This window comes from Vicugna pacos, chromosome 8 (genome assembly GCF_048564905.1).
Source record: "Vicugna pacos chromosome 8, VicPac4, whole genome shotgun sequence".
NCBI lineage: Eukaryota > Metazoa > Chordata > Mammalia > Artiodactyla > Camelidae > Vicugna > Vicugna pacos.
Window position 1 is genome coordinate 31,839,221 of NC_132994.1, and position 14,003 is coordinate 31,853,223.

At 39.9% G+C, this 14,003-nt stretch overlaps 1 pseudogene; it reads left to right on the forward strand.

The window, feature by feature from the left end:
• Nucleotides 1–325: 325 nt before the first annotated feature.
• LOC102537772 (large ribosomal subunit protein eL6 pseudogene) lies at nt 326–1,186 on the forward strand (annotated as a pseudogene).
• The last annotated feature ends 12,817 nt before the right edge of the window (nt 1,187–14,003 follow it).

Genomic DNA, 14,003 nt, shown 5'->3' on the forward strand with positions numbered 1-14,003 from the left:
CTTCCCGGGGCTAATCCTCTCTTCTCCAGAAACCCCCTCCCCACATCTCCAAGAGTCTAGTCCTCTTCTTCAGACAGCCAGGGAGTACTCCTTCAGTATCTGAGGACAATTCACTTTCTCCTTCAACTCATACTTCCATTTTACTTGCAGCAGAGAGTTATCCTTATATATTTTTCTGCTTCAAAGTCTTTTTGTTCTATAGATTGGAGACAGAGCTAGAGAGAAATTTTAAAAACTTTTTCCCTATGGCCATAATGTTCTAAGTGTTAAAAAAAAATACTATTCTGAAAAAAAATACTACTCTGGCTCTTTCCCATCTTGCAAGATGATGGGTGAAAAAGCTAAGAAGCTGGATAACAGAAGAAACCTGAAGCCAAGAAGGCTGATGCCAGGGCAAGGTCCAGAAGAGAAACCTCAAGACCAAAGCACCTCAGAAGGGGAAACCTCACCACAACCAAAGCCCCATCCTAGTCAGAGGAATTGGCAGCTTTTCCCCACCTGCTGTGTGTTCCAGCAAGGCCATGTACAAGAAGAAGTAGTCAGCACCTATATTTAAGGTTGCAAAGAAAAAGAAGGAGAAATCTCTTGCTGCTGACACCAAACCAGTTGGTGGTGACAGAGGTGGTGAGACCCAGGCGATCATGCTCTGCAGGACGCCTGCAGACTCTTCTACTGAAGGTGTGCCGTGGAAGCTCTTGGGCCGTAGGAGAAAGCCCTTCTGTCAGATGTGAGGAAGCTGCCAGCTGGCATCACTCCCAGAGCCACTCCGAGCATCCTCACTGGGTGCTGCAGAGGCTAAACGGTGGTTTTCCTGAAGCAGCTGGGCAGAAGCTTGCTGCTTGTGACTGGACCTCTCATCCTCAGTCGAGTTCCTCTGCTGAAACACACCAGAAATTTGTCATCACCACCTCCACCAAAATGGATATGAGTGGTGTGGAAATCCCAGAACATCTCCCTGAGGCTTACTTCAGGAAGAAGCAGCTTGGGAAAGCCCAGATACCAGGAAGGTGAGCACTTCGACACAGGGACAGGGAAATCTGAGCCCACAGAGCAGCACAGGGTCAATCCGAGAGCTGTGGGCTCCAATGCTGCCGAAAACTCACAGCCGTTCCTCAGCTCCAGGGTGACCTCTGTTCTGAACTTTTCTCTCACAAATGAAATTTATCCTCACAGATTGGTGTTCTAAATTTCTTACGAAGAACCTAACTGAATAACTGAAATGTCTCCCAAAAACTACAATTCTCGTTGGTAGAGATATTACATTTATCACAAATAAAGAGCTGGTCATAGTATAAATCTTGCAGATAATTATTAAATATATAAAATATATTGTATTGAAAGTGAATTTCTTAATGAATTCAGTGACACTGTTTCTTAACCAAATTAATTCATGTATCTCTGATTGGATAGTTCTTAACAGTAAACTATGGCAGTGTTCAGAGTCAATTCTTTTCCAATTTTTCACTGTCATAGAAGTAAGAGAAAGTGCTTGTTTTATCCACCTAAATAAATAGAGGAAAGGAAAGTTTTGTTACAGCAGTGATACTAATGGCTAGAATCTCCTTTCTAGTTATATATCAAAATGACAGTACTCCACCCTCAAAAATTATTTTTAATGCCCTGCCTCCTGACAGCTTACTTAGGGCCTCCTTCAACTTTGTTGAAAGCCAAGAACTGGAGACCAATTGCCTTGAGAACAGATTTTGTCTTAATTCCATAATAAGAGTCATCCACTTCTTTTAACACCAAAGTTTTTTGAGTATTTTTTATTGAGTTATTTTATTGAGTAATATTTTGAGTTATTACTAGTTTTGTCCCCCAAAGGATTTTCCACCCTAGGACAAGATACCCTAGCAAGATAGGAGATAGGTAAGCTTTTATTCATAGAGAGGTGGGAAAGTTAAATGAGCACCAAGACACTGGCCCTTGGGCAGATCCCTTCTAGCAGAGCACAAAGGAAGACAATGCTCTTAACGCTACACGTGCCTGCACACCCTTTATAAAGTCTTCACGGTCTCCAGGAATACACATCCCAGTCTGAAGATCACTGGACTAAAGACCCTGCATGGTCTAGTCCTCAACCTACTTGCCAGTCTCATTCCAAACCCTGTCTTGCTCATGCTCTCAGGTCCCCTGGGTCACTGATGTACTGCTCCTGCTGCCTGAAAGCGATTCTCTCAGACACCTTCTCTGACCATCCAATATAAAATAGGTTTCCCGGTTTCTGTCTGTCTGTCTCTCTGTTCTCTGCTCTTCTCCTTCCTAACACCACAATTTTCCAATGCATATTTATTTGCATTTATTCAAGTAGCCCACTAGACCAGTGTCTAAGGTGGTCCCCTAGCAGCCTCCTTAGCCATCCACTGAGAACATGTTAGAAATGCATGTTCTGAGGCCCCACCCAGACCTAAGGAAGGAGAGACTCTGAAGCAATCTGTGTGTTATTAAGTCTTTCTGGTATTTCTGCTGCCGCTCAAGTGTGAGACCCTCTGTCCTGGGTCATAGTCTCCATGAAGGAAGAGCCTATGTCCATTTTTTTCATCACTGTATTCCCAAGACTTTGCCCAGTGGCTGGCACATAAGAGATGCTTCATAAATATATACTGCTGAATCAACTCAGAGAAAACAAAAGCTTGCCTGTGGTAAGACATACATTTACATAGCGACCCATTAAATGTATGGAAATGTATAACCCATAATAAAAATTCCACAAAATAAAACACTTACTACATGCCAAGTATGCCAAACATTCTCCATCGTATTCTATTCGTTTTCTTTATTTTCTTCCCTTTTTTTCTGATAAGAGGATCCTTAAATTTATTTCATCCTCACTAATGGGTCTTATGTACAGTTTGAAAAACCCTAGTCATTGAAGCTGTTCTAAAGAAATTCACTTCATGCCGTTGCCTGTTATTCTTTTAATCTGGAATTAATTCTCTTCCCTCCCATCTCCTCGTGCTCAGGTCTCGCTGGTTCTTCAAGGCCCACCGGTCAGAATGGATTTCTCTCATATGAAGATAATCTTTCCCTCTTCTGAACCCCACATATTTGCCCTGTACTCAGCTCAGAACTTCACCTACGTGTTCCTTTTAATACACCGTTTATAGAATATCACTTTCCCTATTAAAGTTAACCCTTCAGAGTAGGATCCATGTATGATTCATCTTTGGACTCTTCACAGCATTTAGCATATAACTTCAAATAATGTTTCCTGAGTAAATTAGACCATCAGGGTTCCGGGGAGAAATATTTCTAAAGGAAGTAGGATTTCAGTGGGTGGCTGAGAGAGGGAGGGCATGTGAGGAAAAAGGAACTGTCTGGGCAAAGTGCCTGCGACAGAAAGGTGAGGACACAGGCAGGCCGTATCGCATGTGCAGTGGAGAAAAGGCTGGAAAGGTAGATGGGGTCAGATGCAGAGCGCCTGAAATGACCCAGACTGGTGTGCAAGGAAAGGAGAACCCTCACAGGTCTATGGATGTTTTGTTGTTGTTGTTGTTTTTTCAAAAAATGACAACTTCAGTGGCAGGATGTTGGGGGTATAAGGGTGTGGAGGCTCTGAACACGGGCCTCTCGGATCTCCTACTATGGCAGCATGTTCACCGACCACCCCAGCTGCTGCCCCTGTGGGTCCACCACCGTGTTCCTGCCCGGGACACTCTCCCCCGGCTGCCCCCAGTCACTGGGGGAAGTGGCCCTGACCCCTGCCTGTGGGACACGGGACTCCTCTGACTTGGGCTCAAGGCCTCCCACGAGCTGGCCACGACTTTATAAGGACAGCACAGCAGTGTGAGCCTTCCCAAGTTAGCTTCCTCCTTCCCTCCAGCCCTGTCTGCACTGCAGGGTGAAGTGCTCCCGACCACTCCTGCCTCTTTGCTTTAATCCTTTCCAGGCACTTCCCCTAAAAAAATCTCCTACACTTCTAATCCTGTCTCATGGCCACTCCTCTGGGGATATGAACCAACTGCAGAGGAGCAAATAAGATCAGAAAGGAGGTAAGAGGCAAAGAGGGAAGATGGACATGGCTGTGCATTAAATACGCATACATCTGAAATATACCTACATGTTTAATAACATATACATACAGATATTGAATACACGACAGACACTCAAACTTACTGAAACTATCAAGACTGAAGAAAGGAAGAATCCACCTAGGAAGCCACGGTTAGAAAGAAAGGCAGATGGTTCCACATCGCATTTTTCCACAGGCATAAATCCCACTAGGGCCGGCTAACACGAGACAATCTTTCACAAAACGCGAGATGCCCGGCTGACCAGAAGGCTCTTGCTGCATCACGTGCTGCCGGAATACAAGCAGATGTCAACACTTTCACCTTCCACTTTCTAAATATCGCTGATTGGGCCAAGTTTCATTTCACTTATTGGGCCACTTTCCATGTTCAGGGAGAAGGGTTGAGAAAGGGCGGAAGAAAGTGTTAGGATTCAAGTTTCATATCTGCTAAAGTAAACTAACGTTGCTTACTGCTGGGTTTCAAGAGAAGAGCTTCCCTAAATCAGCCAACAGTTGCTCAGAGGAACACTTAGAGCAGGGGGAGGCAAATTTTTTCTGTAAAGGGCCAGATGGTAAATATTTTCCCCTCTGTGGGACATGAGGTCTCTGCTGCGACTACCACTCTGCTGCTATAGCACGAAAGCAGCCGTGGACAATACAGCAATCAATGTGTGGCTGCGTTCCAATAAAACTTTATTTACAAAAACAAACAGTGGTCCAGATTTGGCCCATAGACCATCATTTGCTAACTCCTGATACAGAGCACTAGGGATTCTTCCCCAAAATACCCTCTTCTGCTTTGGATGGTGTTGTTCCACCTGCCTTCTAAACTTTTATCTACTTACTACAAAAGGCACAGAGTTAGAATCCAGTTGAAAATGATCAGTTATATTAAACACCATTGTTAATAAGGGAAATGGCCATGAAACAAGCTCCGGCCTGGAGGAAAGGGTCAAAATAGTCATCAGACTTCAACGTGAATTGACTTTTATTTACTAGACCAGCAGTTCTCAAAGTGGCATCCTTAGATCAGCAGCACTAGGAAAATTAATAGAAATAAAAATTCTCCAGCCTTGTCCCAGACTTACTGAATCAGAATATGTAGGAGTGGAGGCCAGTAATCGGGGTTTTAACAAGCCCTCCCAGGGATTCTGATGCAAGGTCATGCTTGGGAACCACTAAACTAGGTGATGTCTGTAGGTGCCTCTGCCCCAAGTTCCCCAGCAGCAAAGTAGGCACACTGAAGCCCTGCTATTTTCTTCTGTCACTAAAGTCCCAAAGAGACTGCCGACACTGGGCCAATGAGCACTAAAAATGATTCACTTACCTGAAGCCTGTAAGTGCTTAAGTCAAAATACATGTTCTTTTTTTTTCCTTTGCATTTGGATCACCTGCCATTTAGAAGACAAGATTGTTTTGTTCTAAATCAAATATATATTCATAAAGGTTTTTTTCAGCTTGATTTGTAGAATGACCAATAAAGTCCTTAGAGCTGTAGAGATAAGATATATAACTTTTAAAGTATAATTAATTTACAATGTTGTGTTAGTTTCTGGTGTACGGCATAGTGATTCAGTTATACATATACATTCTTTTTCATATTCTTTTTCATTATAGGTTATTACTATATTGGATGTAGTTCCCTGTGCTGCACAGTAGGACTCTGTTGTTTATCAAGATGTAACTTGACTCACAGACATAGAAAGGTTATTGTTACCAGGGTGCGAGGGAGTGGGGAGGGATAAACTGGGAGTTCGAGATTTGCAGATTCTAACGACTATATATATATAAAATAGATAAACAACAAGGTTCCAATAATAGCACAGGAAACTATATTCAACACCTTGTAATGGCCTATAATAAAAAAGAATATGAAAATGAATAATACATATGTGTAAATGAATCACTATGCTGTACATCAGAAATTAACACATAGTAAATCAACTATATTCAATAAAAACTTTCCATTTAATTTTTAAAAAGATATGTAACTTATAATGGGAATCAGAACCCACGGGCTAGAGCCAAGATTTGTGTCACTGCTGTGTGGAATTAGGTAACACCCAAATCCCACTTAAGTACCTATTTGCATCCCTAATTTACGTGGAGACCAAGGAGAATCCAGGGGAAAATCTCAAGCCATACCTATGACCAGGAGTCAGATATTAGAGACATATCTGGGAGTCTTGGTGGGGTAGATGAGGAATGGAAATAAAGAATAAGAGGGACACAGAGACTGATTTCAGGTCTCCTCCTTCCCCACCTGCATACACACACACCACAATAAAATTAACCATAATGGAAAGCAATCTGACAAACTGAACATGACGAGTTAGAACGCCCTCTGGAGCCTGAACCCCTCAGCAGAGTCAGGTTCTGAGTGCAGCATGATAGCCAGCATATGAGCCATCTCCCCCCAGCCCTCCTAAAGGCACATGTGCACTTAGGGCTACACAGTGGCTGGGCTCACTGGGTTTGTATGTAGAAGAAGCAGACTCACTAAGTTCTATCACATTCAGCACAGGATTTGTAGATCTTTCAAGACAAACAAATAGTACCATTTTCTATTTTAGATGATTTACATATAGTATAATAATTTCATTACATGCCTCTAGCAAAGATAAATAATCCGCATCTATTTCCTTAGATTCCTAATCTTGCATTTTCAATGTACAAAGAACTAGCTTTTTTTAAGAAAAAAAAGCTAAATATAACCACATGCCAGAATTCTAAGAAGTCATTAAACAAGACTCTAACAATTCGGGGTGGGAAGGGATACATTGGGAGATTGAGATTTGCAGACACTAACTAATATATATAAAATAGATAAACAACCAGTTTATACTGGTTAGCACAGGGAACTCTAGTCAATATCTTGTAGTAACTTATGGTGAAAAAGAATATGAAAATAATATATGTATGTTCCTTTATGACTGAGGTATTGTGCTGTACACCAGAAATTGACACAATATTGTAAACTGACTGTTCTTCAATAAAAATAAATAGAAGAAAAACATCCTGAAACAAAGACTCTAGCCATCTGAAACAGCACTATCAAACAAATTGTGAAACAGACTGAGATAGGTGATAAATAGAAATACAAGCAGAAAGAAGACATAAAAACTAGTCTTAGTTCCAGTGAAGAGAATGAGCAACTGAAGACTTACTTTCTACAGCTATAATGTTAAATCATCACTTTCTAAAACCTAAGGGTAAAGATGTCTTTACTCATGCAATTTCCTGTTCTATTCTGTCCCTCCCCCTACCAACCCCATCCTCCCACTAAGAAACTTCTGCTTCTTTGAACTGGTATTTGCTGCTTCTTCAGAAATAAAGCCTCAAAGTGCTATGAAATACTACTTGAGACATTTGTCATCATTAGGCCAATTTCTCAACCCACACAGCTCTCAGGGATTGCATCCCTCATGATGGTGTCAGCTGACCAGCTTGTCCTTTGGTCTTGAACCACCTTGTTTTGAGGACATCACATTTTCATCACAGTGATGTGATCGTCCTATAAGAAAGTACCACTTTGATATGACTTCAATATAAGGATCATTTAATTTCCTGAACAAATGATTTTGTTGAACTCAAGTTACATGAAAACTTAACTCAAACTCACCTTTTGTGCCCTCACAAATGTCTCTAATAGTAACCCAAAGCCCACACAGCTGTGCTAGGGTAAAGGCAACCTCAGCTCATTTGATTTTTTCCCAACAAAATGAAACGGCTGAAATCAATAAGCCAAGTACATAGTCAAAAGGATACATAATGCTGTATTTCTCAGCCTCTCAACTGTGGTAACGTTCTGGCTAATAAAATATAAACATTATAACTATTCCCATTTTTCCTGAGTTCATCTATAAATATAACATGATCCCCATAAAATTTCTTCATTTTTTTCTCTAGAGCTAGACAAGGTGATTATAAATTATTGGTTCCTCTGCGACAGGCAATTAAAAGAAGCCTTTATCCTTCTCCTTCTTCCTACTGTTAAAATGAGAGGACTGGAGCTGTAGCAGTATCTTGGGCCATGAGAGTTCCTGGGGATGAATGCCACATGCTAGAATGGTGGACCAGAATGACAGAAAAGAGCGTAAGCCACTGATGATGTTAGAACCACCATACCAACACCGAACTCCTACATCCAGCCTTCTTTTACCAGAGAAAACAAACTCTTTTTGAACACAAACCTACTCTGTTGGTTTTTTATTGACTTTAGCTAAACCTAGCCCTACCTGCTGCAATATGCCACTGGCCAAATAGCCAGATGGTACCATCCATGATTCAAAATGAGTCCATCGCTTTTGACGTCCACAACTCACTTTGAAATGCACCCCCCACCACACCAAAATAATAAGATAGAATGATAAATGGACAGAGGTGGACAGATAAATGATAAAGTAAATACAGCAAAATATTAGTTGTAGGATATAGACAGTGGGCATTCATAAACAATTCCTTCAACATTTCATAGTAAAATGCTGACAATCCTATTGACTAGCCATCAGCACCATGTATTATGTTTTTAAAAGGTATCCTTGGTCATGAGGGGTTGTGTGCTTCTTTCCTCTCACTAACAGGGCCACTTCTCTTCCTGTTCTACAAACACTGTGTGGCCTTAATGTCTTTAAAAAAAAATAGAACTGGAAGTACTGCCAATGGGACAAACTGGGTGCAAGTAAAACTTTTAAAGGCCATATAAACAGAAATCCATCTGGAAAGAGATTTTCTCCATCAACACAGTAAGAGCTAGAATAGAAGAATTTCCTGATATAGATGTACTGTTTGACTCTCTGCAAATTCCACTGGGTCCAAGAGAGTGGCATCTAGCCCTTTAATTAGAAAGTAACTTTCACTTGTAAAATGAGGCTAAGAATGTTAGAATTTCAATTTAGCTGAGTTCAGCACTAGGAAACATCATTTTCTTCCCCTGTTAAGATCCTCTCTAGTTCCTCATCAATACAGGGGCATGTCTAAGGACATATAATTTCAGTTTGGTCTTCTGATGAACTTGAAGCATTTCTGTTGAGAGAGTAACAACTATGGTGTTGGAACTTTTCCCACTGGTCTGAATTTTAAGCAAAACAACATTGGAAATGACCTTTAAACAATTATTGGCAAGAATGCTAAAGTTTGCAAATCATTGCCTGCAAACTGCCAATACAGAAGAAAAATTCGGCCTTATTCTCCAAGATGCAGTCAGAGTAGTAAGCATTTGAATGGAGGTTGCTGAAAACAGTGCCAAAACACTGATTTGGACTATTGTGTCTACTAAAAGAATCTATTCGTTGGGATTATAATGCCTTTAGAAAACAATGCAAGTTTAATTCCAGAAAACTTAGCTCTGAATGCATCCAACAGTATTTATGTATTATTTTACTGAGAGATATGAGAGCAGATACTGAGCTAATTGAAGAACCTAGATTCAAACAATAATCCCATAGTCACTGGCTTCTGATGACTTACTGAAAATTTCTGATTCTGAATCAACATTTTCCAAATTTGATCTCATCTCAGAAAGCATGTTCTTACAAAGCCTGGAGGAGAAATCTTCAGCTGTGTTTAAATTATTCAAGGATGAAAAAGACTACAGCTTACGTATACATTTAATTTTGGTAGAAAATCACCCACTGTATGTAGAGTTTTATAGCATAGTCTTCTGGGAGAGAAATGAAAGGTGGAGAAGACTAATTATAGACATTGTCAGTATCGGGCAGAGTGTTAAGCACTTTACGTGTATGATCACCCTGATCCTCACGGAATCCTATGAGACAGGGCATGTTATTCCTCCCATTTTATAGATGAAGAAGCATAGACTTAGAAGCATTTGCCCAAGATCCCCTGTCTGTCAGTGACAGAGCCCACCCTGGGACCCAAGTCTGCCTGATGCCAGAGTCTGGCCTTTTAACCACCATCTGATATTGCTGTGATCTTTGAAAGCCAAGTGTCCCGCAGAACACTTAGTGGGAGAGTGAGAGAGGAGGGGGAGGCGGAGGGAAAAGGGGGGAGGGAGGGGAAGACTTGTCTAACACATAGGTTGGGAATATTATAAAAGAGGCAATAGAAGCACAACCACTCAAAACCTATGGGACACAGCAAAGGCAGTGCTAAGAGGGAAGTTTATAGCGATACAGGCCTTCCTCAAAAAAGAAGAACAATCTCAAATAAACAAGTTAACCCACCACCTGAATCAATTAGAAAAAGAAGAACAAAAAGCCCCAAAAAGCAGCAGAAGGAAGGAAATAATAAAGATCAGAGAGGAATTAAATACAATAGAGATTAACAAGACCATAGGAAAAATCAACCGAACCAAAAGCTGGTTTTTTGAAAAAGTAAATAAAATCGACAAACCTCTGGCCAAACTCACAAAGAAGAAAAAAGAGAGAGCACAAATTAGCAAAATAAGAAAGGAAAATGGAGAAATTACAACAAACAAAATAGAAGTACAGAATATCATATGAGAATATTATGAAAAACTATATGGAACCAAACTGGATAACCTAGAGGAGATGGACAAGTTTCTGGAAACATACTGTCCACCAAAACTGAATCAAGAAGAAACTGAACACTTGAACAATCCGATCACTAGAAAGGAAACAGAAATAGCAATTAAAAACCTCCCTACAAATAAAAGTCCAGGACCGGATGGCTTCACCGGGGAATTCTACCAAACATACAAAGAAGAACTCATACCAGTCCTTCTCAAACTCTTCCAGACGATTGAAAAGGAGGGAATACTCCCAAACTCATTCTATGAAGCCACCATCACCCTGATACCAAAACCAGGCAAAGACACTACAAAAAAAGAGAATTATAGGCCAATATCACTGATGAACATAGACACCAAAATCCTCACCAAAATTTTAGCAAATAGAATCCAACAACACATAAAAAAGATTATACATCATGACCAAGTGGGGTTCATCCCAGGGACACAAGGCTGGTTCAACATACGCAAATCAATCAATGTAATACCTCACATCAACAAGAGAAAGGACAAAAACCACATGATCATCTCAATCGATGCAGAAAAAGCATTTGATAAAATTCAACACCCATTTATGATAAAAACTCTCGCCAAAGTGGGTATAGAGGGAACATATCTCAACATAATAAAAGCTATATATGACAAACCTACAGCCAGCATAGTTCTCAACAGTGAAAAACTCAAAAGCTTCCCACTAAAATCTGGGACAAGACAAGGATGCCCACTATCACCACTCCTATTCAACATAGTCCTGGAAGTCCTAGCCACAGCAATCAGGCAAGAGAAAGAAATAAAAGGGATCCAAATTGGAAAAGAAGAGGTAAAAATGTCATTATATGCTGATGACATGTTACTATATGTAGAAAACCCTAAAAGGTCCACACAAAAGCTACTAGAGCTGATTGAAGAATTCAGCAAGGTAGCAGGTTACAAAATTAATGTTCAAAAATCAGTTGCATTTCTTTACACTAACGATAAATCAACAGAAAAAGAAAGTAAAGAAACAATCTCCTTTAAAATAGCACCCAAAGTAATAAAATATCTGGGAATAAACCTAACCAAGGAGGTGAAAGAATTATACACAGAAAACTATAAACCATTGATGAATGAAATTAAAGAAGACTTTAAAAAATGGAAAGATATTCCATGCTCTTGGATTGGAAGAATCAATATTGTTAAAATGGTCACACTGCCCAAGACAATCTACAGATTTAATGCAATCCCTATCCAATTACCCAGGACATAGTTCACAGAACTAGAACAAATCATAATAAAATTTATATGGAACCATCAAAGACCTAGAATTGCTAAAGCATTCCTGAAGAGAAAGAAAGAGGCTGGAGGAATAACTCTCCCAGACTTCAGACAATACTATAGAGCTACAGTCATCAAGACAGCATGGTATCGGTACCAAAACAGACATATGGACCAATGGAACAGAATAGAGAATCCATAAATGAACCCACAAACCTTTGGTCAACTAATCTTTGACAAAGGAGGCAAGAATATACAATGGAATAAAGACAGTCTCTTCAGCAAATGGTGTTGGGAAAACTGGACAGCAGCAAGTAAAACAATGAAGCTAGAACACACCCTTACACCATATACAAAAATCAACTCAAAATGGATTACAGACTTAAACATAAGACAAGATACAATAAACCTCCTAGAGGAAAACATAGGCAAAACATTATCTGACATACATTTCAAAAATTTTCTCCTAGAAGAAATAAAAGCAAGAATAAACAAATGGGACCTAATGAAACTTACAAGCTTCTGCACAGCAAAGGAAACCAGAAGTAAAACAAGAAGAAAACCTACGGAATGGGAGAAAATTTTTGCAAATGAAACCGACAAAGGCTTAATCTCCAAAATATATAAGCAGCTCATATGACTCAATAAGAAAAAAATAAACAACCCAATCCAAAAATGGGCAGAAGACCTAAACAAGCAATTCTCCAAGGAAGACATACAAATGATCAAAAAGCACACGAAAAAATGCTCAATATCACTAATAATCAGAGAAATGCAAATCAAAACTACAATGAGGTATCACCTCACACCAGTCAGAATGGCCGTCATTCAAAAATCCACAAATGACAAATGCTGGAGAGGCTGTGGAGAAAGGGGATCCCTCCTACACTGCTGGTGGGAATGCAGTTTGGTGCAGCCACTGTGGAAAACAGTGTGGAGATTCCTCAAAGACTAGGAATAGACTTAACATATGACCCAGGAATCCCACTCCTGGGCTTGCATCCAGAAGGAAATCTACTTCAGGATGACACCTGCACCCCAATGTTCATAGCAGTACTATTTACAATAGCCAAAACATGGAAACAGCCTAAATGTCCATCAACAGGTGACTGGATAAAGAAGCTGTGGTATATTTATACAATGGAATACTATTCAGCCATAAAAATGACAACATAACACCATTTGTAGCAACATGGATGTTCCTGGAGAATGTCATTCTAAGTGAAGTAAGCCAGAAAGAAAAAGAAAAATACCATATGAGATCGCTCATATGTGGAATCTAAAGACTCATGGACAGAGAATACAGACTTGTGGTTACCAGGTGGGTAGAGGGTGGGAAGGGGTAGACTGGGATTTCAAAATTGTAGAATAGATAAACAAGATTACACTGTATAGCACAGGGAAATATACACAAAATGTTATGATAAATCACAGAGAAAAAAAATGTGACAATGAGTGTGTATATGTCCATGAATGACTGAAAAATTGTGCTGAACACTGGAATTTGACACAACATTGTAAAATGATTATAAATCAATAAAAGATGTTAAAAAAATAAAAAAAATAAAAGAGGCAATAGAGGTGACAGATATGAACAGACTTCACATCAAATCTGGGCAACTTCTTTGTTTCTTGCTTACTTTTTTCATTCTTCATTTCTTCCATGTTTCATTTCTTCTGGTAAATTTTTTTTTTATAAAAGAAGCAAGTGCTTATAACTTAATTAATTGTAACACTGATTAATTATAAACCACCTCTTCACCCCCTCCACTTTTTCCAAATATTTATTATACATCCACTCTGTGCCCGACCCTGTCGTTTATATTCTACCTTTACTGTAGAATAGATCCAACTTAATTTACCTTTATTAAGAGGAAAAAATGTTAACTGTTGACACAGCCTAAGACAATGAGGCACTAAGACAACAGGCAACAAACGAACTGTCACAATATTAAAGAATCAGATGAAGCCTCATGTTAATGAACCAGACCAGCCATCCAGCTTAAGTGACAACCCCACTTTCCCTGAACTTCACCAGGAAAGATATGCAACCGCCACCGATACTAAGACCACGTGAGAAGGGCCATGTGAGGGAAGGAAAACAGATAAAGAGAGTAAGCAGGAACCAGAGTCCCAACGGCAGTTAACGGGAAAAGCGGAGGACACCTCATCATCGCTTTGTTTATGGCCTGGTGGCTTTGTGAGTTACGAGAAAAGAGTTGAAACTTTATCTGGCTCAGCACTGTA